Source organism: Pelobates fuscus, chromosome 12 (assembly GCF_036172605.1).
Source record: "Pelobates fuscus isolate aPelFus1 chromosome 12, aPelFus1.pri, whole genome shotgun sequence".
NCBI classification, from domain to species: domain Eukaryota; kingdom Metazoa; phylum Chordata; class Amphibia; order Anura; family Pelobatidae; genus Pelobates; species Pelobates fuscus.
The window spans coordinates 55,177,640-55,202,191 of NC_086328.1; the positions used below are offsets into that span (position 1 = coordinate 55,177,640).

The following is a 24,552-nucleotide window of genomic DNA, read 5'->3' on the forward strand; positions in this document are numbered from 1 at the left end:
GCTCCCAGCGCTCCCAGCACTCCCAGCGCTCCCAGCACTCCCAGCACTCCCAGCACTCCCAGCACTCTCACTCCCAGCACTCTCACTCCCAGCACTCTCACTCACAGCACACTCACTCACAGCACTCACTCACAGCACTCACTCACAGCACTCACTCACAGCACTCTCACTCCCATCACACACAGCACTCTCACTCCCATCACTCTCACTCCCATCACTCACAGCACTCCCACTCCCATCACTCACAGCACTCCCACTCCCATCACACACAGCACTCCCACTCCCATCACACACAGCACTCTCACTCCCATCACACACAGCACTCTCACTCCCATCACACACAGCACTCTCACTCCCATCATTCTCACTACTATCACACAAAGCACTCTCAAACCCATCACAGCACTTTCACACACAGCACTCTCAAACCCATCACAGCACTTTCACACACAGCACTCTCACACACATCACACTCAGCACTCTCACACAGCACTCTCACACACATCACTCTCACACACATCACTCTCAGGACTCACACACACATCACTCTCAGGACTCACACACACATCACTCTCAGGACTCACACACACATCACACTCAGCACTATCACAAAACACATCACACTCAGCACTATCACAAAACACATCATACACAGCACTATCACACACATCACACTCAGCACTCACGCACATCATACACAGCACTATCACATTCAGCACTCTCACACACATCACACTCAGGACTCACACACACATCACACTCAGCACTATCACAAAACACATCATCCACAGCACTCTCACACACATCACACTCAGCACTCACGCACATCATCCACAGCACTATCACACTCGGCACTCTCACACGCATTACCCTCAGCACTCACACACATCATCCACAGCACTATCACACTCGGCACTCTCACACGCATTACCCTCAGCACTCATACACAGCATCCACAGCACTATCACACTCAGGACTCACACACATCACACTCAGCACCCTCACACACATCATACACAGCATCCATCATACACACATACTGCACCCCTCACATACACACAGAACCTCCCCAACACACATACACAATACTTCCAAACATACACACACACACATATATATATATATATATATATATATACACACACACACACACACACACACACACACACACACACACACACACACACACTCTGGATCCCCTATACACACACTAGATTCCTTGTAAGCAAACGCATACTACACCCCTAAACACACGCTGTCTACAAACACTACATCACATATATACACACACACTATAGCCTGTATGCACACACTTGCTACATCCCCTATACACACACATTCTCTACAGCCCCTAGCCACATATGCATTACATTACACCACAAACACAACACGACTAAAACCGACCTTATTACACAATACCACACCACAATCAGCTCACACTATACACACACACAATCCCACAAGCAAGCTCCAAACACATGCACAATACTCTTTCCTGGCATTTTTGTCTCCTGGTATCCATTTATAGAGACACCAGAGACAAGTTGCAAGGAAACACAGTGCAAGCATGTTATTACATTTGCTTGCACTGTGCAGAACAAATACAGGGCTTTTTTCTCATGCTAGAGATCTTTAGCAGAGCTCTGCGCATGGTCTGCCCTGGCCTGCACTTTGAGAAGGGGGCGTGTTTGTCGTTAGTGATGACAAAACGCACCCTCTCTGCCCCGCCCCTTCTTAGTGGGCCGCTCTGATAAAAAAATGCCCGGGCCGAATTTTTATCCCAGTCCGGCCCTGTTCGGGCCTGGTTAGTACTTGTATGGGAGACCAACTAGGAACATCAGAGGCCATATCTTTTGTTTATTTCTTTTTTGCATTAATGTAACGGATCACCTGGCACCCCGACTGAGTACCTCCGTTAATGGATGCTCCTAGTGCTTCCTGAGGACTCCAAGCACTCTGGCAGACTCCACAATCACCGAATCCGAGAAACCTTTAAATTCTCCCAAGCATATGAATGCTGTAGACCATTGAATAGGAACCATACGAAAAGGCTTGTACTCCTAGCAGTCAACTGGAACAGCATACAATAAATCCTTCCCCCAATAATGAGACGACACATCACTTTGAGGGTAAAACAGGAACTCTGGACTGGCTCATCCAGCCTGGCTTTTATTTCCATCTCACACATACAGGCCACACCCAGGGGGAGGCATAAAATAACCAATCCGAGATATGGTATGTAACGGATCACCTGGCACCCCGACTTGGTACCTCCGTTAAAAGATGCTCCTAGCGCTTCCAGAGGACTCCAAGCACTCCACCAGACACCATAATCACCGAATCCAAGAAACCTTTAAATTCTCCCAAGCGTATGAATGCTGTAGACCATTGAATAGGAACCATACGAATAGGCTTGTACCCCTAGCAGTCAACTGGAACAGCATACAATAAATCCTTCCCCCAATAATGAGACGACACATCACTTTGAGGTTAAAACAGGAACTCTGGACTGGCTCATCCAGCCTGGCTTTTATTCACAAACAGGTACATACAGGACACTCCCAGGGGGAGGATGATATTGACCAATCACATGGATGTACCTCCCACACATTTCCTCCCCTTAGATTACCACTTAACCCAATTATACAGTACACACTTTTCCCCAATTCCTGGATGTACCCCAAAAACAGGGGGTACACCTTTAAATCCAGCATCGCTGGATAGCCCTTATTCAGGGGGACAACATATACAAAATTCAAGTAATTCGGATGAATGGTTCGTGAGATATGGGGTTCCAAAGATTTGACCGACCGCATGGGTAAAGTATCCGAAAACAGTTCCATGCATTTTGGCCCTGCGGTCGGTCACAAACAAGGGAATGAAAACAGGCGAATTGCCTGTGTTATAGAGCCTGGAGAGGGTTTGAATGAATTCCCTTGTTTATGGGGTTCTTTCTACCGAACGGCGGGTCATTCGGTAGTTTCCATACGAATTTCTGGAAGTATGGAGGTCTCAGCGGTGTTTGCCTAGTCAAGTGTCCGATTTTAGTTCCAGACACTCGACGGCAAAACACCGCTGTTCGGTAGTTTAAGATGGCCGCCGCCACGTGTTTGTTTCCCGAATGGCGGCCACCCAGAGGACAAAGACTACATTACATGGATTGCCAATTACCCGTTTGCAACATTGTTGCAAACTGTAATTGGAGGCACACTTATTCCTGGGTGGTCTGGTTGTTCGGTAGTTTCACTCAATATAATGAATGGAGTGATTCTACCGAACAATCAGATGAATGCTGCATACATATCACCCAGGCTAAACTTAACACATGAATACATATACAATATTACAGGCAGCACACTAGAACATGCTTCACAGTCTTAAAGGGACAGTAGTCCCAAAAGTCCCAATGTGTCCATAGATGCTGTTAAAAGGGCCAGTAGCAGCAATATACAGTACAATATGCCCAAATATAAATCTTTAAGTGTACCAATTTTCCAGGGGCCATAGTCAGCAGGTAAGAGGCAGGCAGCCAGGCCCCTCCAATGTCCAGTGGCGAGGTGGGTTCCGCCACATTTCTCCCCTTTCCCATTTAGACTATCCAGACTCCAGACCTCCAGTCGGTCTGGGGCTCTGATAGTCGGCTGGCTGTCCTTACAGGGGGTAGTTGTCCAGATGGCCCCCTGCCACTCGTGTCCAGTTGTAAGTCCAAGGCTTGGGGAAAAAGTAACCAGGGTGTCCTCTCCCCTGGTTGAACACAGCTGTTGTTGGTGAAAAACGACTGTCTCCCCTTCCGATATTTTGTCTGGCTGTTGTGGACTAGGACCGACTGTCCCTATCCCCAGTGGTGTAGGTGCAGAGACTACGGTCCCATCTGCACGGTTGTGGGGTTTACTGTCTCCCCTTGGTGTGCTAAGCTGCCGCTGGGGAGAGGGGATGACAAACTCCTCTCCCTGAACCGTAGACTGCCGCTGGGGAGCAAGGACGGCTCCTTCAGCTCCCTGTAACTTGGGCACAGAGACCACGGTCCCATCTGTGCTGTTGTGGGGCTTACTGTCTCCCCTTGGTGAGCTGTGCTGCCGCTGGGGAGAGGGAATAACAACCTCCTCTCCCTGAACCGTAGACTGCCGCTGGGGAGCAAGGACATCTCCTTCAGCTCCCTGTAGCTTGGGCACAGAGACCACGGTCCCATCTGTGCTGGTGTGGGGCTTACTGTCTCCCCTTGGTGTGTTAGGCTGCCGCTGGGGAGGGAGGACGCTGCTCTCCTCTCCCTGCACTTTACTGATCCGCTGCTGGGGAGAGGTGGTAGCAAGCTCCTCTCCCCTACATACTTCTATACTCTGTGGAGGGAGACCGACTGTCTCTACTCCCAATACAGTGTCCTGCTGCTGGGGAAAGGAGACTGGGCTCTCTCTTCCCTGCTGGACATTCTGCTGCCGGGGAATGGAGACTGGGCTCCCAATTCCCAACAAATCACACTGCCACTGGGGAGGGAGGACGGCCCCTTCAGCTCCCTGTAACTTGGGCACAGAGACCACGGTCCCATCTGTGCTGGTGTGGGGCTTACAGTCTCCCCCTGGTACATTAAGCTGCCGCTGGGGAGAGGTGGTAACCAGCTCCTCTCCCATTAGAACACTCTGCCCATTGATGATCTGCCGCTGGGGAGAGGTGGTAACAATCTCCTCTCCCATGCCTACTTTCAGTCTTTGTGGAGGGAGACCGACTGTCTCTCCTCCCAATTCAGTGTCCTGCTGCTGGGGAACGGAGACTGGGCTCTCTATTCCCAAAAAATCACGCTGCTGCTGGGGGGTAGGACCAACTACCTCTGCCCCCTGTAACTCAGCCTGCCGCTGGGGAGGGAGGACGCTGCTCTCCTCTCCCTGCACTTCACACTGCCGCTGGGGATCTGGGCCGACTGCCCAGCATCCCTGTAGGGCCGGTAGAGAGACTGCAGTCCCATCTCCACCTGCCATCTGTGGGTCTTCCCAGGACCAACCCGTGAGGCCCCTCAACATTTGTGAGTAAGGGCCACCTGCTTCCCCACCTGGCAACTCTGGCTGCTGCTGGGGATCTGGGCCGGTTGCCCAGCATCCCGGTGGAGAGACCTTGGTCCCATCTCTACCTGCCTGTTGTGGTTCCTCACAGGACCAGTCTATGAGGACCCCCACTTCGGGTTCCTCCCGCCGCCTCAGGGAAAGACGGCTAACCTCCTCGGATGCAGCCTCTACTCGGCTGCTGTAACGCTCCTGCTGCTGAGCATACTTCCTCTCTTTTGCCAACCGGAATTCTCGGTCCAGTCTTGTGTTTCGCTCGGCCATGACCTGGTTCCAGATCACCCGGCGTGTCTCCATGGGTATATCATCCCCATACTCGGCCACTCGCTGCCTCACCTCGGCCAGCCAATCATCTCCAGAGCCAGAACCTTCCATACTTGTCTGCTCCCAGGGGCGCTGCACGACTGCTAGCGTTGCCCTCAATTTGTAAATCCAAACGAACTGTGTCTCCGAGCTGCTTTACCTCACACTAGGACGCCATCCCACCGCTTGCCACCAATGTAACGGATCACCTGGCACCCCGACTTGGTACCTCCGTTAAAAGATGCTCCTAGCGCTTCCAGAGGACTCCAAGCACTCCACCAGACACCATAATCACCGAATCCAAGAAACCTTTAAATTCTCCCAAGCGTATGAATGCTGTAGACCATTGAATAGGAACCATACGAATAGGCTTGTACCCCTAGCAGTCAACTGGAACAGCATACAATAAATCCTTCCCCCAATAATGAGACGACACATCACTTTGAGGTTAAAACAGGAACTCTGGACTGGCTCATCCAGCCTGGCTTTTATTCACAAACAGGTACATACAGGACACTCCCAGGGGGAGGATGATATTGACCAATCACATGGATGTACCTCCCACACATTTCCTCCCCTTAGATTACCACTTAACCCAATTATACAGTACACACTTTTCCCCAATTCCTGGATGTACCCCAAAAACAGGGGGTACACCTTTAAATCCAGCATCGCTGGATAGCCCTTATTCAGGGGGACAACATATACAAAATTCAAGTAATTCGGATGAATGGTTCGTGAGATATGGGGTTCCAAAGATTTGACCGACCGCATGGGTAAAGTATCCGAAAACAGTTCCATGCATTTTGGCCCTGCGGTCGGTCACAAACAAGGGAATGAAAACAGGCGAATTGCCTGTGTTATAGAGCCTGGAGAGGGTTTGAATGAATTCCCTTGTTTATGGGGTTCTTTCTACCGAACGGCGGGTCATTCGGTAGTTTCCATACGAATTTCTGGAAGTATGGAGGTCTCAGCGGTGTTTGCCTAGTCGAGTGTCCGATTTTAGTTCCAGACACTCGACGGCAAAACACCGCTGTTCGGTAGTTTAAGATGGCCGCCGCCACGTGTTTGTTTCCCGAATGGCGGCCACCCAGAGGACAAAGACTACATTACATGGATTGCCAATTACCCGTTTGCAACATTGTTGCAAACTGTAATTGGAGGCACACTTATTCCTGGGTGGTCTGGTTGTTCGGTAGTTTCACTCAATATAATGAATGGAGTGATTCTACCGAACAATCAGATGAATGCTGCATACATATCACCCAGGCTAAACTTAACACATGAATACATATACAATATTACAGGCAGCACACTAGAACATGCTTCACAGTCTTAAAGGGACAGTAGTCCCAAAAGTCCCAATGTGTCCATAGATGCTGTTAAAAGGGCCAGTAGCAGCAATATACAGTACAATATGCCCAAATATAAATCTTTAAGTGTACCAATTTTCCAGGGGCCATAGTCAGCAGGTAAGAGGCAGGCAGCCAGGCCCCTCCAATGTCCAGTGGCGAGGTGGGTTCCGCCACATGGTACAACCCACACATCCCCTCCCCTTAGCCTGGGAGATAATCCACTTATTATACAGTTTAAAACACTACTTTTACACAATATCTGTAACTTCAAAACCATACATCACATTCACATAAAAATACATATCCACAATCAATCCATTCAGGGGAACAACATATTAAAAAATGGCATGGATCAGACCAGGGGTTCAAAAGTTAGTAAAGTATCTTTTAAAACCCCTAGCTTTCCAGGTTTACAGGGCCTTCTCTGTGCTGGAGAAGTAATTCAATTATCTCCCAGCACAGAGACAGACTCCATTAAGCACATGGGGACACAAAGACAGTAAAACACTTTAAAATACATAAATTCACCTTTTACACATAACACACAGACATTTCACCTATCCCCAGATAGCTGGGATCTGCGCGCACAAAACTACCGAATAGCGCGCAGATCCTACTCACACAGTACAATTGCCATGGAGCTAAAGTCTTTCCCATAGTCTTTCATTATATGAATAGGCTCCATGGTATAGCTATCTGGGGTATCACATTCCCATGTCCAAGGACACGTGGCGAGGTCGGTTTCGCCACAATCCCAAAAAGTCCCAATATGTCCATCGATGATTTTAAAAGGGCCAGTAGCAGCAATATAAAGTACAATATGCCCCAAATAACCCAGGGGCCATAGTCAGCAGGTAGGAGGCTAGCAAACAGGCTTCTCCAGGGCCCAGTGGCGAGGTTGGTTTCGCCACAGATGTCATAATCAGACCACTTTTTTCCTTATCCAGAAGCATCTTGTCTTTTGTCGCAACCAGAGTTTGATATTCTACCAACATTAGCGAGATCGCATTCACTTAATTTGAATTACGGACATACCAGTCTGAAAATGCTTGATCTTGTCAGATCTCAGAAGCCATCCAGACTCGGGCCTGGTTAGTACTTGTATGGGAGACCAACTAGGAACCTCAGGTACCGTAAGCTTTTGTTTATTTATTTTTTTGCATTATGATGTCATAATCAGACCACTTTTTTCCTTATCCAGAAGCATCTTGTCTTTTGTCGCAACCAGAGTTTGATATTCTACCAACATTAGCGAGATCGCATTCTCTTAATTTCACTTACGGCCATACCAGTCTGAAAATGCCTGATCTCGTCAGATCTCGGAAGCCATCCAGACTCCTTCCTCCCCAGCGGCAGTGTGTGTCCCAGGGAGCAGAAGGTGCCATCCTTCCTCCCCAGCGGCAGTGTGTACCCCAGGGAGCTGAAGGTGTCATCCGTCCTCCCCAGTGGCAGTGTGTATCCCAGGGAGCTGAAGGTGCCGTCCTTCCTCCCCAGCGGCAGTGTACACTCCAGGGAGCTGAAGGTGCCGTCCATCCTCCCCAGCAACTGAGTGTCCTGCAGGGAACAGAGACCGTCAGTCTCGCACCCCAGCAGCAGCAGGATTTTTTGGGAATTGGGAACCCAGTCTCCATTCCCCAGCAGCCGAGTGATGTGCCGGGAATTGGGAGCCCAGTCTCCATTCCCCAGCGGCCGAGTGATGTGCCGGGAATTGGGAGCCCAGTCTCCATTCCCCAGCGGCAGAGTGTCCAGCAGGGAATAGAGAGCCCAGTCTCCTTTCCCCAGCAGCAGGACACTGTATTGGGGGCGGAGACAGTCGTTCTCCCTCCACAGAGGATGAAAGTATGTATAGAAGAAGAGCTTTCTACCACCTCTCCCCAGCGGTGGATCATTAATGGGCAGGGAATAGAGAGCTCAGTCTCCTTTCCCCAGCGGCAGAGTGTTCTATCGGGAGAGGAGCTTGTTACCCCCTCTCCCCAGCGACAGCTTAATGTACCAGGGGGAGACTGTAAGCCCCACAGCTGTGTAGATGGGACCGTGGTCTCTGCACTTACCCCCCCACGACAGGGCTGTTTAGCTAAAGTCTCCCCCTCCGACAGCAGAGCCGTGCACCTAAAGGGGAGACAGTCAGTCTCCAGCAGCAGAGCTGTGCAGCTAAAGGGGAGACAGTCGGTCTCCAGGAACCAGGCTCCAACCAGACTACTTCGGTAGTAGTACTGGCACCAGGACAGAGTACCGCTGGTCTCTGCCCACTCAGCAACCCACCAAGCCGTGGTGAGGCACCTGGGCATGGACAAGTTTCTCCTCTACCCAGGTGTAGTAACCGTTTATTGTGGATGGGCTGTACTGCTGTTTCTGTCTTGTGGGTGGGCTGCTGGACTAACAAGGGCACTGACCGGCAGGAGGTCAGGTACCCTGTTAGTCTAGTTGGTAAAGGGGAGAATGTGGCGAAACCAACCTCGCCACTGTGAACTGGAGAAGCCTGGTTGTTAGCCTCCTGCCCTGTGACTATGGCCCTGCAGGTTAAACCTTTTATTTTCCCTGCAGAAAGGCATATTTGTGCGTTTCTGCCAGGGTGTTCAGTAGATTTGATCTACCGAACAAACTGACGAATGCGCGACTGTGGCAAAACCAACCTCGCCACTGGGCCCTGGAGAAGCCTGTTTGCTAGCCTCCTACCTACTGACTATGGCCCCTGGGTTCTTTGGGGCATATTGTACTGTATATTGCTGCTACTGGCCCTTGTAACAGCATCTATGGACATATTGGGACTTTTGGGACTACTGTCCCTTTAAGACTGTGACCCCCCAGCAGCAGAGTGATATGCCGGGAAGGCAGTGTGAAGTGCAGGGAGAGGAGAGCAGCGTCCTCCCTCCCCAGCGGAAGGCTGAGTTACAGGGGTCAGAGGTAGTTGGTCCTACCCCCCAGCAGCAGCGTGATTTTTTGGGAATAGAGAGCCCAGTCTATTCCCCAGCAGCAGGACACTGATTTGGGAGGAGAGACAGTCGGTCTCCCTCCACAAAGACTGAAAGTAGGCATGGGAGAGGAGATTGTTACCACCTCTCCCCAGCGGCAGAGTGTTCTAATGGGAGAGGATCTGGTTACCACCCCTCCCCAGCGGCAGCTTATTGTACCAGGGGGAGACTGTAAGCCCCACAACTGTGCAGATGGGACTGTGGTCTCTGCACCTACAGCACAGGGTGTAAGGACAGTCAGTCCTGTTCCCCAGCAACAAGGCTGCTTAGCCAAAGGGGAGACAGCCGGTCTCCCCCTCCAACAGCGGAGCTATGTGTCCAAAGGGGAGACAATCGGTCTCCAGCAGCAGAGCTGTGCAGCTAAAGTGGAGACAGTCGGTCTCCAGCAACCAGGCTCCAACCAGACTACTCCCGTAGTAGTGCTGGCACCAGGGCAGAGTACCGCTGGTCTCTGCCCACTCAGCAACCTACCAAAACAGCCTACCAGTCCCCCACACAGCCGGGGTGAGGCACCTGGACCTGGACAAGTTTTTCCATTACTCAGGTGTAGTAACCATTTATTGTGGGTGGACTGTACTGCTGTTTCTGTTTTGTGGGTGGGCTGCTGGACTAACAAGGGCACTGACCGGCAAGAGGTCAGGTACCCTGTTAGTATGTTTGGAAAAGGGGAGAAATGTTGCGAAACCAACCTCGCCACTGGGCCCTGGAGAAGCCTGTTTGCTAGCCTCCTACCTACTGACTATGGCCCCTGGGTTATTTGGGGCATATTGTACTGTATATTGCTGCTACTGGCCCTTTTAACAGCATCTATGGACATATTGGGACTTTTGGGACTAATGTCCCTTTAAGACTGTGATACATATTCTAGTGTACTGCCTGTAATATTATATGTGTATTTGTGTGATAAGTTTATCCTGGGTGATTTGTATGCAGCATTCACCTGATTGTTCGGTAGAATCATTCCATTCAGTATATTGAGTGAAACTACCGAACAACCAGACCACCCCGGAATGAGTGTGCCTCCAATTACCGTTTGCAACAATGTTGCAAATGGGTAATTGGCAATCAGTGCAGTGTGGTATGTGTCCTCTGGGTGGCCGCCATTCGGGAGCCGAACACGTGGCGGCGGCCATCTTAAACTACCGAACAGCGGTGTTTTGCCGTCGAGTGTCTGGAACTGAAATCGGACACTCGACTAGGCAAACACCGCTGAGACCTCCAGACTTCCAGGATGTCGTGGGGAAACTACCGAACGGCCCACCGTTCGGTAGAAAGAAACTCACGAACTAGGGGATTCATGCGAATTCCCCTTAGTCTCTATAACACCAGTAATTCGTCTGTTTCATTCCCTTTTCTGTGACCGACCGCAGGGCCAAAATGCATGGAACTGTTTTCGGATACTCTACCCATGCGGTCGGTCAAATCTTTGGAACCCCATATCTCCCGAACTGTTCATCTGAATGACTTGATTTTTGGATATGTTTCCCCCCTGAATAAGGCCTATCCAGCGATGCTGGATTTAAAGGTGTACCCCCTGTTTTTGGGGTACATCCAGAACTTGGCTGGAAAAGTGTACCGGATAAACCGGATTAAACCGGATGGGTTTAATGTTATCTGAGGGGAGGGGATGTGTGGGCAAAACCATGTATGTGATTGGTTATTTTATGCCTCCCCCTGGGTGTGGCCTGTATGTGGATTATTGTAATAAAAGCCAGGCTGGATGAGCCAGTCCGGAGTTCCTGTTTTACCCTCAAAGTGATGTGTAATGTGTCTCATTACACATCACTTTGGGAAGGATTTATTGCATGCTGTTCCAGTTGACTGCTAGGAGTACAAGCCTATTCGTATGTGTAAGGAAACCAAGTTTAACCAAACCGAGTTCGGTAGTTTCCTCCCGGACGGTCAGAGCCTAAAGTAGCGAGAGTCCGGTTCGGTAGTTACAGGAACGAAATCCATACGGAATATAACAGCTGCATAAGATAATTCCCTTGTTACAGCATACGAATTCCAAATAACAGTCAGAGTCCAGGTTCAGGATACAAGCAGAACTAACGTTTATTCACACACATGGCTTTTTATGCAGGTCCCCATGCAAGGGGACATCCCACAGGGAGGAGTAACATTTATCCAATCCCGAACAGTAAAAATATAAAACACACCCAATACAAACAGGCAGTTCCCTCCCCTAGTCCTGGAGATAATCAGGTCTGATATAGTAACAACCTAATTATCTCCAGGCTGAAAATTCACTATTTTCCCCAATTTCTGGAACACCCCTTTATACCTGGGGTATCCCCACAAATACTATATCCCCTGATAGCCCCGATCCGGGTGACCAACATATCCAAATTTCACCCGGATCGGTTCAGGGGTTCGCAAAAAGTATGGAAGTCTTTTGTGACCGGTCCACTGGGGGCGGACTGCCCAAAATAGTTCCAGAGGTTCGTGTGGTTTTGCCGGTCACTTCAGAAAAAGGGAAGAAATGCATAAAAGTACCGAATGAATTCCCCTGGCTCCTAGCAGCGATTGTTCCCCTCATTCGTGTGCATATTTGTACCGAATAGCGCTCTCCTAGCTAATCGGTATCACTAGTTCCAGCGTTCGCATGATGGAGACCGGTGATTGGGAAGTCGAGTGTCCGATTTTAGTTCCAGACACTCGACGACCAAGTCCCGCTGCCTTTGTTTGGCGAAAATAAGATGGTCGCGGTTTTCTCTGCCACGTGGCGTTCGACAGTACGAACGCTGACCGCACACATAGAGGGTGAAAGTGATGCCGGCTTTGAAGTTAAGTGAGCCAGGGGTGGTCTCTGTTCGGCAGTCCCATCTGCCGAATGAAAAGTACACAAAAAAACAAGAACTATGCAACAAAATATCGAATAATATAGTCATTTCTTCACACTGCTCCCCTATAAGTCCATAGGTCGGCATACCCGCCTAGACCCTGTCGGGTTGGCTTGGGGATGTCCGAGAAAAGTAGCGGTTTAGGAGTCCAGTTCGGTCTGGCGTGACAGGCCATCCGCATTACCATTTTGTTTTCCGGGCCGGTACTGCATAGTAAAATTATAAGGTTGAAGGGCTAGGCTCCACCGTAATAGCCTGGGATTGTCTCCAGCTACCCGGTTAAGCCATACCAGGGGGTTGTGGTCCGTCATAAGGGTAAATGCCCGCCCATACAAATAGGGCTGTAGCTTCTTGAGTGCCCACACGAGGGCCAAGCATTCTTTTTCTACGGTGGCATAGCTGACTTCTCTGGGTAACAGTTTACGGCTGAGGTATGCCACCGGGTATTCCATGCCGTCTGTGCCCACTTGGCTTAGCACGGCTCCCAGTCCGAACATGGAGGCATCTGTGTGTACAAGAAATTGTTTAGTGTAGTCGGGTGCTGCCAACACAGGAGCCTCACTCAATGCCGCTTTAAGCTTCTGGAAAGCGTCCGTGCACTCTGGGGTCCAGGAAACCTGTTTGGGGAGGGCCTTTTTGGTAAGGTCGGTGAGGGGTTTGGCCAGGGCGCTGTACTCTGGGACAAACTTTCTATAATAACCGGCCGTCCCTAAGAAGGCTAGTACCTGGGTTTTGGTCCTAGGTTGGGGCCAGTTCGCTATGGCCTCTACCTTCGCTGGCTCTGGACGCTGTCTACCGGAGCCCACCCTGTGGCCGAGATACTGTACCTCGGCCAGACCTACGTGACATTTGTCGGGTTTTAACGTGAGCCCTGCGAGGTGGATTCGTTGGAGTACCCTGGACACATGGCCCAGATGGTCTCCCCATGTGCGGCTGTAGACGGCAATATCGTCTAGATACGCGCATGCGAAGTCCTGAAACCCCTCCAGGAGCCTATCGGCCATCCTCTGAAAGGTAGCCGGGGCATTCTTCATCCCAAAGGGCATAACCTTGAATTGGTATAGCCCGAAAGGGGTGACGAATGCCGACTTGGGGATGGCCGCAGGCTCCAAGGGGATCTGCCAATAACCTTTGCACAGGTCCAGGGTAGTCAAGTAGTTCCCCCCCGCCATACGGTCTAAGAGCTCATCTATTCTGGGCATGGGGTAGGCGTCTGTTATGGTACGATCGTTAAGCCTCCGATAGTCTACACAGAAGCGCGTGGTACCGTCGCGCTTCGGTACTAGTACTACCGGGGAGGCCCAAGGACTTTGCGAGGGTTCTATTACCCCTAACTGTAACATATCCCTTAACTCGGTGAGCATACTCTCACGCACTGCTTCCGGGATCCGATATGGTTGTTGCCGCAGTGGCGTCTCTCCCTGGGTTTCCACGCGGTGTACCGCAGCGGAGGTATAGCCTGGGGTGGCTGAAAACATCTCTTGGTATCTTTGCAGCAGTTGCGTGGCCTCACCTTTCTCCAGGGGGTTTAAATTTTTACCCAAGCTTACTTGGTCAATAGTACAGGGAGCGGTGTCTAGTAAATCGGGGAGGGGTAGTCCCTCACTATCTTCTGTGGCGGGCGCACACACGGCGCCCACATCCTCTGTTCTCTCAAAGTATGGTTTGAGCATATTCACATGGAAGGCTTTGGTCAGCCTTTCATCTGAGCATTTGCTCACGATGTAGGTGGTCTCGCTAACCCGTTCTACTACCTTAAATGGTCCCTGCCATGCGGCTTGTAGCTTATCCTTTTTAACTGGCCTCAAAGCTAACACCTTCTGCCCTAATTCTAGTACTCTATCTTGGGCTCCCCTATCGTACCATTTCCTCTGGTCCTCCTGGGCCGTCTGCAGGTTCTCCCGAACCGATGCGGTGAGCGCCCGCAGACGGTCCCGGAACTCCAGAACATACTGGACGATAGGGACTCCCCCCTCATCTGTATTGCCCTCCCAGTGCTCCCGTACGAGCTCCAGTGGGCCCCGAACTTTTCTCCCATACAGGAGTTCGAAGGGGGAAAACCCAGTGGAGGCCTGGGGCACCTCACGGTAGGCAAACAGAAGGTGGGGGAGGAATTTTTCCCAGTTCTTGTGGGACTCCGTAAAGGTTTTTAGCATCTGTTTTAGAGTGCCATTGAAACGTTCACAGAGCCCGTTAGTCTGGGGATGGTACGGGGCACTGAACAGGGGTTTCACTCCACAGCTCTGCCACAATTGTTGTGTCAGGGTAGCCGTGAACTGAGTTCCCCGATCGGATAGGATCTCTTGTGGGAAACCTACTTGGGTGAAAATCTGAATAAGGGCTTCGGCCACGGTCTCGGCCTCTATATTGGTGAGGGCGACTGCCTCCGGGTACCTAGTGGCGTAGTCGACCACGGTTAGTATGAACTTTTTGCCCGACTGGCTGGGTCGGCTGAGGGGTCCTATTAAATCTACCGCTACTCGGTGAAAGGGCTGTTCTATAATGGGCAATGGGTGAAGTTTGGCCTTCCGAAGGTCTCCCCTTTTTCCCACCCTTTGGCAGACGTCGCACGTCCTGCAGTAATACTTGAGGTCCTGGGTGACCCTGGGCCAGAAGAAGGTTTGGGTTAACCGGTCTCTTGTCTTTTTAACCCCTAAATGTCCTGCTAGGGGAATGTCATGACTGAGTTTTAACAACTCAGCCCGGAATTTACGGGGTACAATTAATTGTCTTTTGATGACCTGGGTGGCCCCCTGTCCCACCCCCTCGGTCACTCTATACAGTAACCCCTTATACCACTCAAACTTTTCGTGCGGGTTGTCCCCTGGGGTAACAGCCGCTGCCTTCCTATAACCCTCTAATGTGGGGTCGGTACGCTGCTCTTGTTCAAACCCCTGGGGGGTATCCCAGAAAGGAAAGGTAGGATCGGGTAAGGGGGGTATTTCGACTCTTACCTGGTTTTCCTCAGAGTGCAGCGGAGCTTCCAGTCTGGCTTGAGCTCGGGTGGTAACTGGGTATGCCTCGGCAGGGGGGTCTCGGGCCAGTTGGGAGGTCAAGCATCCTACATCATTCCCCAACAAAACCTCGGCGGGTAGTTCTTGCATAATCCCCACCTCCAGCTGTTTGGACCCGGAACCCCAATCAACAAGGATATTAGCGGTGGGCAGTTTGTGAATAGCGCCCCCCGCCACCCTCACAGCGACTGTGCGTCCGGTGCGAGCTTGCGCTCTGATCGTGTGAGGTTGCACCACAGTCAAAGTAGCCCCAGAGTCTCTCAGAGCCCGGGCCCCCACGCCATCTACGGTAATCCATTGGCGGTGGTGGTCCCGGTTGTCACCCCCAGCTTGAACTGGGTTGACCTCGTGTAATACACTCCACTGTTCTTCTTGGTTAGGAACACCGGTTGTGCCTTCCTGTTGCACACAATGAGCAGCTGCCCTGGGTTGTTGTGGGGGTTGCCTTTCCCAGCTTCCCCGGTTTAAGCGAGGGCACTGATTCTTGTAATGCCCTGGTTGCTTGCAATAATGGCACACTGCAGGAGGACGTGGTGTGTTTGCTGGGTTCGGTGAAGGGTTACTCATGGAGGGTCTAGGAGGGGTAGGGGTTGTGGGAGCCTGGTAGTTAGGCTTAAAAGGTGGTCTGCTCACCCCTTGCTCCTTCCTCCTATTATCTTGATACTCATCCGCTAGCCTGGCGGCTTCCTCCACAGTTTTTGGTTTTCTATCTTTAACCCAGTCTTTTATGTCCTCTGCAGAGTGATTAAAAAATTGCTCCAGTAACATAAGTTGCAAAGCATCCTCCAGAGTGGTTGCTTGGCCGCCCTTCATCCAATTGCGGGCCGCCCGTTGTAGCCGAAAAGCCCATTCCGTATGGGAATCTCTCCCAGTCTTCCTCAGCTCTCTAAATTTTTTCCGGTATGCCTCCGGAGTTACAGCATATCTGGCCAACAAAATGTCTTTTACTTTTTCATAATTATGTATGTCCCCCTCAGGTACTGCTCGCAGCGCCTCGGCTGCTCTACCGGACAATTTACTGCTAATGACTGCAGCCCATTTCGTGGAGTCTAATCCCTCCAGCGCACATTGACGTTCAAAGTCTTGCAAGTAACTGTCAATTTCCATCTCATTGTCATTAAACGATTTAAAGGCTGCATAATTTACCTTCTTTGGTATCTCCCCAGTACTTCCCGGGGAGTGCAGTAAATCTCCTTGTGCCGGCCTATCCCGGTCCTCTCGTTCTTTTTGCGCTTGTCTGGCTTGTGCCATGACCTGCAAAAGCGCCTCTGTAGTTGGGTTGGGTCCCAATAGACTGACCATCCATCGGATGTCCTTTTGCATCACGGTTTCTTCCTCTTGATCCATCTCTGTATTACTGGTATTATCGCTCTGTATTAATTCCGCAATTAACGTGGCTTTTGTCTTGTTACTTGCCACTCTGCCTCGAGCTTCCAGTAAATCTTTTAGTGTGGTTCTTTTAAGTAGCTGGTACTGCTGAGCCATTCATTCCCTTGCTTGGTTTGTAACGTCCATTCGGGATTCGAATCCCTCCGCTTGCCACCAGTTGTAAGGAAACCAAGTTTAACCAAACCGAGTTCGGTAGTTTCCTCCCGGACGGTCAGAGCCTAAAGTAGCGAGAGTCCGGTTCGGTAGTTACAGGAACGAAATCCATACGGAATATAACAGCTGCATAAGATAATTCCCTTGTTACAGCATACGAATTCCAAATAACAGTCAGAGTCCAGGTTCAGGATACAAGCAGAACTAACGTTTATTCACACACATGGCTTTTTATGCAGGTCCCCATGCAAGGGGACATCCCACAGGGAGGAGTAACATTTATCCAATCCCGAACAGTAAAAATATAAAACACACCCAATACAAACAGGCAGTTCCCTCCCCTAGTCCTGGAGATAATCAGGTCTGATATAGTAACAACCTAATTATCTCCAGGCTGAAAATTCACTATTTTCCCCAATTTCTGGAACACCCCTTTATACCTGTGGTATCCCCACAAATACTATATCCCCTGATAGCCCCGATCCGGGTGACCAACATATCCAAATTTCACCCGGATCGGTTCAGGGGTTCGCAAAAAGTATGGAAGTCTTTTGTGACCGGTCCACTGGGGGCGGACTGCCCAAAATAGTTCCAGAGGTTCGTGTGGTTTTGCCGGTCACTTCAGAAAAAGGGAAGAAATGCATAAAAGTACCGAATGAATTCCCCTGGCTCCTAGCAGCGATTGTTCCCCTCATTCGTGTGCATATTTGTACCGAATAGCGCTCTCCTAGCTAATCGGTATCACTAGTTCCAGCGTTCGCATGATGGAGACCGGTGATTGGGAAGTCGAGTGTCCGATTTTAGTTCCAGACACTCGACGACCAAGTCCCGCTGCCTTTGTTTGGCGAAAAAAAGATGGCCGCGGTTTTCTCTGCCACGTGGCGTTCGACAGTACGAACGCTGACCGCACACATAGAGGGTGAAAGTGATGCCGGCTTTGAAGTTAAGTGAGCCAGGGGTGGTCTCTGTTCGGCAGTCCCATCTGCCGAATGAAAAGTACACAAAAAAACAAGAACTATGCAACAAAATATCGAATAATATAGTCATTTCTTCACAGTATGGTTCCTATTCAATGGTCTACAGCATTCATATGCTTGGGAGAATTTAAAGGTTTTCTCGGATTCGGTGATTGTGGTGTCTGCCAGAGTGCTTGGAGTCCTCAGGAAGCACTAGGAGCATCCATTAACGGAGGTACTCAGTCGGGGTGCCAGGTGATCCGTTACAGCGACCACCTGGGAGTTGGAGTGTGCCTTCAATTTACCTCCCTGAAGCTGCAGTTAACCGCAGCTGAATTGACGAATCCAGGGTGGTCTTTGTTCGGTTGCCAACCACGACGCGGCGGCCATTTTAATCGTGCGAAAGACCAGCGGTGTTCGGCGAGGATTCTATGGAACTAAAAACGGACACTTATTTGCACGAACACCGCTGAGCCGTCCGTCGCCTGGTTCCTATTCGTGCAGGTTTAACCGAACACCGGCATTTGGTATTTTGTATATGAGAATATGTGTTAACACAGATAGCCATGCCATGGAGCCTATTCGTGGGATTGAAGACTTTGGCTCCATGGCGATTAAACTGTATTTGTGTGGTCTGAGTGCCATTCACCTAATAATGTGAACTCAGACCTGAGCTATCTGGGGATGTGTGACATGTCTGTGTTTTATGTATAAGAGGTAACTTTGTGTATCTTAAGGTGTTTCACTGTATTTTGTGTCCCATGTGTGTAATGGAGTTTTGTCTCTGTCCTGGGAGATAATTGAATTACTTCTCTAATTATCTCCAGGATAGTGGGAGGAGATCAAGATGCATTGTGGGAATGTTTTACTGCTGTGTGTCTGTAATTGGTTTATGTCTGTCCTTTCTTACAGTCTTCCATTTGGTTCCCTAGGAGTGTCCACCAGGTGGGAGACCTGCATAAATACTGGGCAGGTAGCCCTGAGTAAATGAGTTCCTGCTTAATCCTCAAAGCAATGTGTCGTCTCGTTCTTTGGGGGAATTGGATTGTATGCTGACTGCCAGGAGTGTAAGCGGATTGTATGCTTTTCCTGTTCGGATGATTCCAGGGTTCGTGTGTTTGCAGTTCGGGAGTTGGTGAATTCGTACAGTTTGCAGTTCGGGAGATTGGTGATTGCAGTAGCTGCTGGTCTATGGGAAAGGGGATTATCGCCTAAACGGTTTTTATCCCCTTCTGAGCGAAACGGTCCGCAACAGTACTTGTAACGGACTGTTTCAGCAGACAAGAGGTTAAAATCGTTTAGGCGATAATCCCCCTTTCAAAGACAGGCACAGCTACTGTAAAATCACCAAAACTCACGAATTGGATATAAGTGAATGCACCAAACTCCCGAACTGCATACAAGGGAATAAGGTAGCACTCCAAACTCCCGAACTGGAACCTCACGAATAGCTGCTAGCAGACGAACAGGAAAAAATAGCCGTCACCTCAGCATACAGTGAATCCCCCCAAGAACGAGACAAGGTTCCGTGTTGAGGGTCAAGCAGTGGTCTGTTTATTGAGGGCTACCTGCCCCTGTATTTATGCAGGTCTCACACCTGGTGGACACTCCCCTAGGGGACCAGATGGAAGACTGTAACACAGTGTCAGGGTATTTATATCGGCAGACATTTTGTGCTATGATAGAAATACAAAGTGTATGTTCTGAAGTAATTGCTAAACAGACATTTTGTATCTTCACGTTAACAAAGAGACACAAAATTTCTATCCTTTCTGTTACACTAACTTTAGCTTGAACCTAAAAACTTGCCAAGCTGAATGGAATGTGTATATAAACAAACCAAATAGATAAGACATTGAGAATGGGGGTAGACAGACTGTCTAATTGCAAATGGAATATAATAAATTCTATTCCCAGACTTAGGTGACAGAGGAGATTAAATAATTAAATTTTACTTTTGATATTGTACAACGTCCCATTATAGTTTAAGGTGAAACTTAGTTCACAAACTATCAATTTTAGGAATTACAGCAGAATTTGCAGACGCATAGTCTGGACAAAACTGAGAAAGACCCTGTGATCTGACAGATAAAATAAGTTATTGGCTACATAAAGATAACATAAATGACGTCAAAAATAGCCACCAGAAAAAGTTAACCCTTTCCTGGATAGGTATGTTTAGTGGGACAATACTGCCCCCTTGAGTTCAAATAATAAAATGATTACCTAGAAGGCAACCACACCCCACATCTGTGATTGGCTATCACTTAGAGGAATTTCCCCTTTAAAAAGTTAAGACAAGGGAAGAGAGAGGGTCGGAAGATTCAGAGATTGAAGAGAGAGACATTACAACACTCTCGGGAGATTCAGAGAGATCCAGGCAGAATCGGACACTCAGAAAATCAAGACACTCCATGCAGAGAAAGAGACCCATGACACTTAGCTACCTGAGAACGTCTGCCGAGAAAATATCTACTTAACTGGTAAATATACAGGCATTTAATTAATTAATTTAAATTAATTAAAATTAATAGCATGATATATGACTGGATAAATCATGTTTGATTTCATATTTAGAAATCTTAATTATTAAAGAATATATATATGGTTATAGCATCCCATCTGCAGCTGGGATCAATATAATCATTAATGTATTTGTGTGATTAATATCACGTTAGCATATCATGACCATTTATCCAGCTGTATTGATTGGCTCTAAAATAAGATAAAATATCTGTTTAGACAAATTAATAAAATATCAGCTAATATAACATAGTAGATTTCTCTCATTGGATAAAATCAAGGAAATGGTTGATGACGGGTTAAATGTTATTTTAATTAAAATTACATAGGAGTAGATCTTAACTACTTAGGAGGTCTAGCCAGCACTGCAAGGGTTATTTCTAACTGCTAGCTAAGTTCTATTGCCCTACACTGTAGCTCTGTGTGTGAAACATCACATTCCTTCTGTAAAGAAAGTCGTAAATTATCTTGACAGCTTGTAGATTCAATGCTGTAGAGGCGTTTATACTAACCAGGAAGTAAACTGCCACTCTGTATTGCATATTGTTTTCATACTGCATATTCATTGATTATTACCATATTGTATTGCATATTGTTATACTCGAATTCCATTGATTATTATCATGCATGTTACTCATCATTATTAATTTAAATTGTTAAAAATAAAATTATATTTTTATAACAATTTGTGATTTTTAATTACCGGTATATGGTTTTACCTTTCACTTAACACGATAACGATTAGGGATCTGAGAATTGAAATCGTGGGCAATTCTCTCTGTTTACAATTATTATCCCATAAATATTCCCACAAATTGGAGGCACACTGCTGAGATCGTTTAAGTTGAAATTATATTCCATATACAATAATAATATTTGTGTAATTCATGCAATTAATCTTAATATAGAAAAGAGTTTTGTATTGAGACTAAATCACTGTATAAAATATGGCCAGCGGCAGCGATACATCTGTAACAGATAATTGTGAAATAATTGAAGACCTAAGAAAAAATGCTCTAATCAATATTCATAAACATATGAAAAATGATTTAAGCTATGATGTTTGGTTAAAAAGTATTGAATGGGATGCTAAATGCACGATGATAACTGATGAACACGTACTAAGAAACCTTAAAGTAATTGCTGAACAAAAGAACAGAGAAAAAGATGGGGTACATAATACACTCCTGGCCTTTCTTTATGACAGCACTTCTTAATGCGTTAGATGAAAACAAGGTATTGAATACCAAACTGGACACGTACAGTGAACAATTTGGCATTCAAGATGGGAAACTCCAAAATTTACTTGCTGAGCATAAAACTCGTCAGGCTGATCATTAAAAAGAAATGACAGCTTTGATGGATAAATATGCACAGGAAATAAATCAACTTAAAATGCAATTGCATGAATATGAAGAGGAGAGTCTGAAATCAGGCAGTGAGGTTAGTAGTCATCATTCTGTGCCAAAAAGTTGCACAAAAATGCAAGAAAAGACTATCTGTAAATCCCCTCCTTGTTATGATGTTCCCACACCAAACCAGGTTTTCATAAAACAGTCTGTAAGTAAAAATGTGAGTAATTCTGAGAAAACACCTGTAGATTCTTGGCAATCTTGGGCAGAACAGTTTGAAAAGACTGTCCTGGCCAAACTTGACAAAGGGAATCAGACTCAGGTTGCTAGGAATGAAAACAGACATGGTTCTGTACACTGGCAGGATTCTGATGCTGATCAGAATTGTGACAGTGAACAAGAAGCTCAGAGTGATGGGAGTGAAAGTGATTGCACTGTCCACTCTGAAGGCCATGTAACTGATATGCCATCTGCACTGTTGTACGGGTCTAATTCCTCTCCAGCAGCCAGATCGCATAGACGCTTACACAGAAACAGAAGTCGCAAATCAACGACGCCTGTTTATGAATCGCCAAAGGTTGTTAAGTTCCTTAGAGAGACTGTCCCACAATTTTCTAGAGGTTCAGGAAACATATCCGAACATCTGGAAAATTATGATAGAGCAATGAATTCATTGGGCATGTATGATGACATTCAAAAGAAATGGTTCATTACATGGACCTTTGATTCAATGTGCCGTGTTCATCTTGAAAGTCTTCAAGCTATGCAGTTAATGTCCTGGTCCAAAATGAAATATGAAATAATCATGGAATATGGTAAGTATAAAACCGTTGCTTCTGCAAAGAAGGCGCTTTATAACTTAAAGTGCCGTCCAGATCAAAGCCCCAGAGAATTTTTAGTAATTCTTAAAAATGCATACTCCGTGGCCCAAAGAAAACCCAGGTATGAAAGCACAGACTTCAAAGATCTGTATTTTCATGCCATGCCAGTAAGTATACAAATGAATCTAGCAAGAGATTATGATTGTAAACTACCGTTAGAATGGCTAGTCAGTCAGTGCATGAAATTGTATACTATACACCATGCACATGACGAAAATCAGCCAAAGGTTAAGAAACCTGGTGATAAAATGGTGTCAGAGACTAAAATTCAGTTAGGTTTAGAAACCCAACAGAAAAAGAGGACCTATTCTGAGGTTTTGAAAACACCAAAGCCCCAGAAACAGGAAAATACCAGAAACAATTCTGCAAACTCCTCTGACAATAACTCTGAAAAATCCAATGCCAATGGGAATAAACGCCCCTGGGTTAATAAAAACCAAGGCAATTCCCAATGGAGAAGGAATCCTCAGGGAAATAGGAGATATGGAAACAGAAACAACCAATCTGCTTCCAATAACTCCCAACAGTCTCAGCCATCCCAGCCAAATTCTAATGGGCAAAGACAAAACGGCAATGGGGGAAATAATTTGCGTCATAAGGTTGGTCAATTGACAGACCAGATGGGCAAATGAATGGAGCAAATGACAAAGATCAACCAAGTCTTTGAAAATAATCCTTTTTTAGGAACACCTACCAGGATAGAGCCACCTGTGCAACTGCAGCAACAGCAACAAGTGCCGCAGCAAATATAGCTACAGTGACTAAACAGGCTAGGTTATCAGTAGATGTAATGCCTAACCCTGTTTCCTTTCCAGGTACTAACAGTCAAATAAACGATAGTTGTGTTAGGAAACCTATTGCCAATCCCGTCACTTCACTTCCGGGTGAAGGAGGCGCAACGTGTTCCTCTGTTTTTTCATTTCAGCCAAAGGCTAAAATAGCCCCAGCAACCACTAGTTTCCAGGATCCAGCCCTGAAAGGGTTAACTGATGAGATGCCGACCACTAGTTCCCGCTTGACAGTTCAAGATATTCCTACAAAGGATGGGCCTGTGGGTAAGACTGAGCATTCCTCAGTACAGGTAGAAACTACTGCTATGACCGGTAATGTATGGAAAACAAGTAATATGTTGACACATTCTAAATTCTTATGTGAATTAGAAGAACATGAAGGAAGGTACTACATGTCTGTAGAAATACAGGATTCGCTACCCCAGCCTTTCAAAGGGTTAATAGATACTGGTTCACAAGCCACGATCTTATCCAATACCTACTTCCAGCAGGTAATGGACTTAGCAACGGATAAGCCGAAGCTAAGAGATTTCCCCAATGCTCTGTTGAGTGTAGGAGGAAATGCCCTTCATGTTATTGGCAATACCTGGTTAAAGTTTAAAATAGGTAACAAAACCTTTAGACACCCGGTGATAGTGGTAGATCTCCCCTATAACCGACTAATTCTGGGTATAGACATACTCAGAAGACTTAACACAATTATTGACTGTGTGAATGGAATTGTATGGTCACAAGCTAAGGTTCCTATAACCTATGAGAAATCACATGTACAATCTGATCGTAACTGGCATGTAATAGAAGAAAGACCTGACTCAATAGAGGTACATTTTAGGAATAGTCAGTCACCTGACGTGACTATCCTGCCGGTGAATGATGCAATCGCACCTGTAGATGAGCATTCCGTAAGAATTGCTCCAGAGAGGATCCAGAATGTCTCTCTGGAAGGTGATGTTTTAACCATTTCTCTCC

The 24,552-nt window shown here is 47.7% G+C and overlaps 1 pseudogene; it reads left to right on the forward strand.

The window, feature by feature from the left end:
- The first annotated feature begins 7,730 nt into the window (after positions 1 to 7,730).
- Positions 7,731 to 7,849, forward strand: LOC134580002 (5S ribosomal RNA; annotated as a pseudogene).
- Positions 7,850 to 24,552: the final 16,703 nt, after the last annotated feature.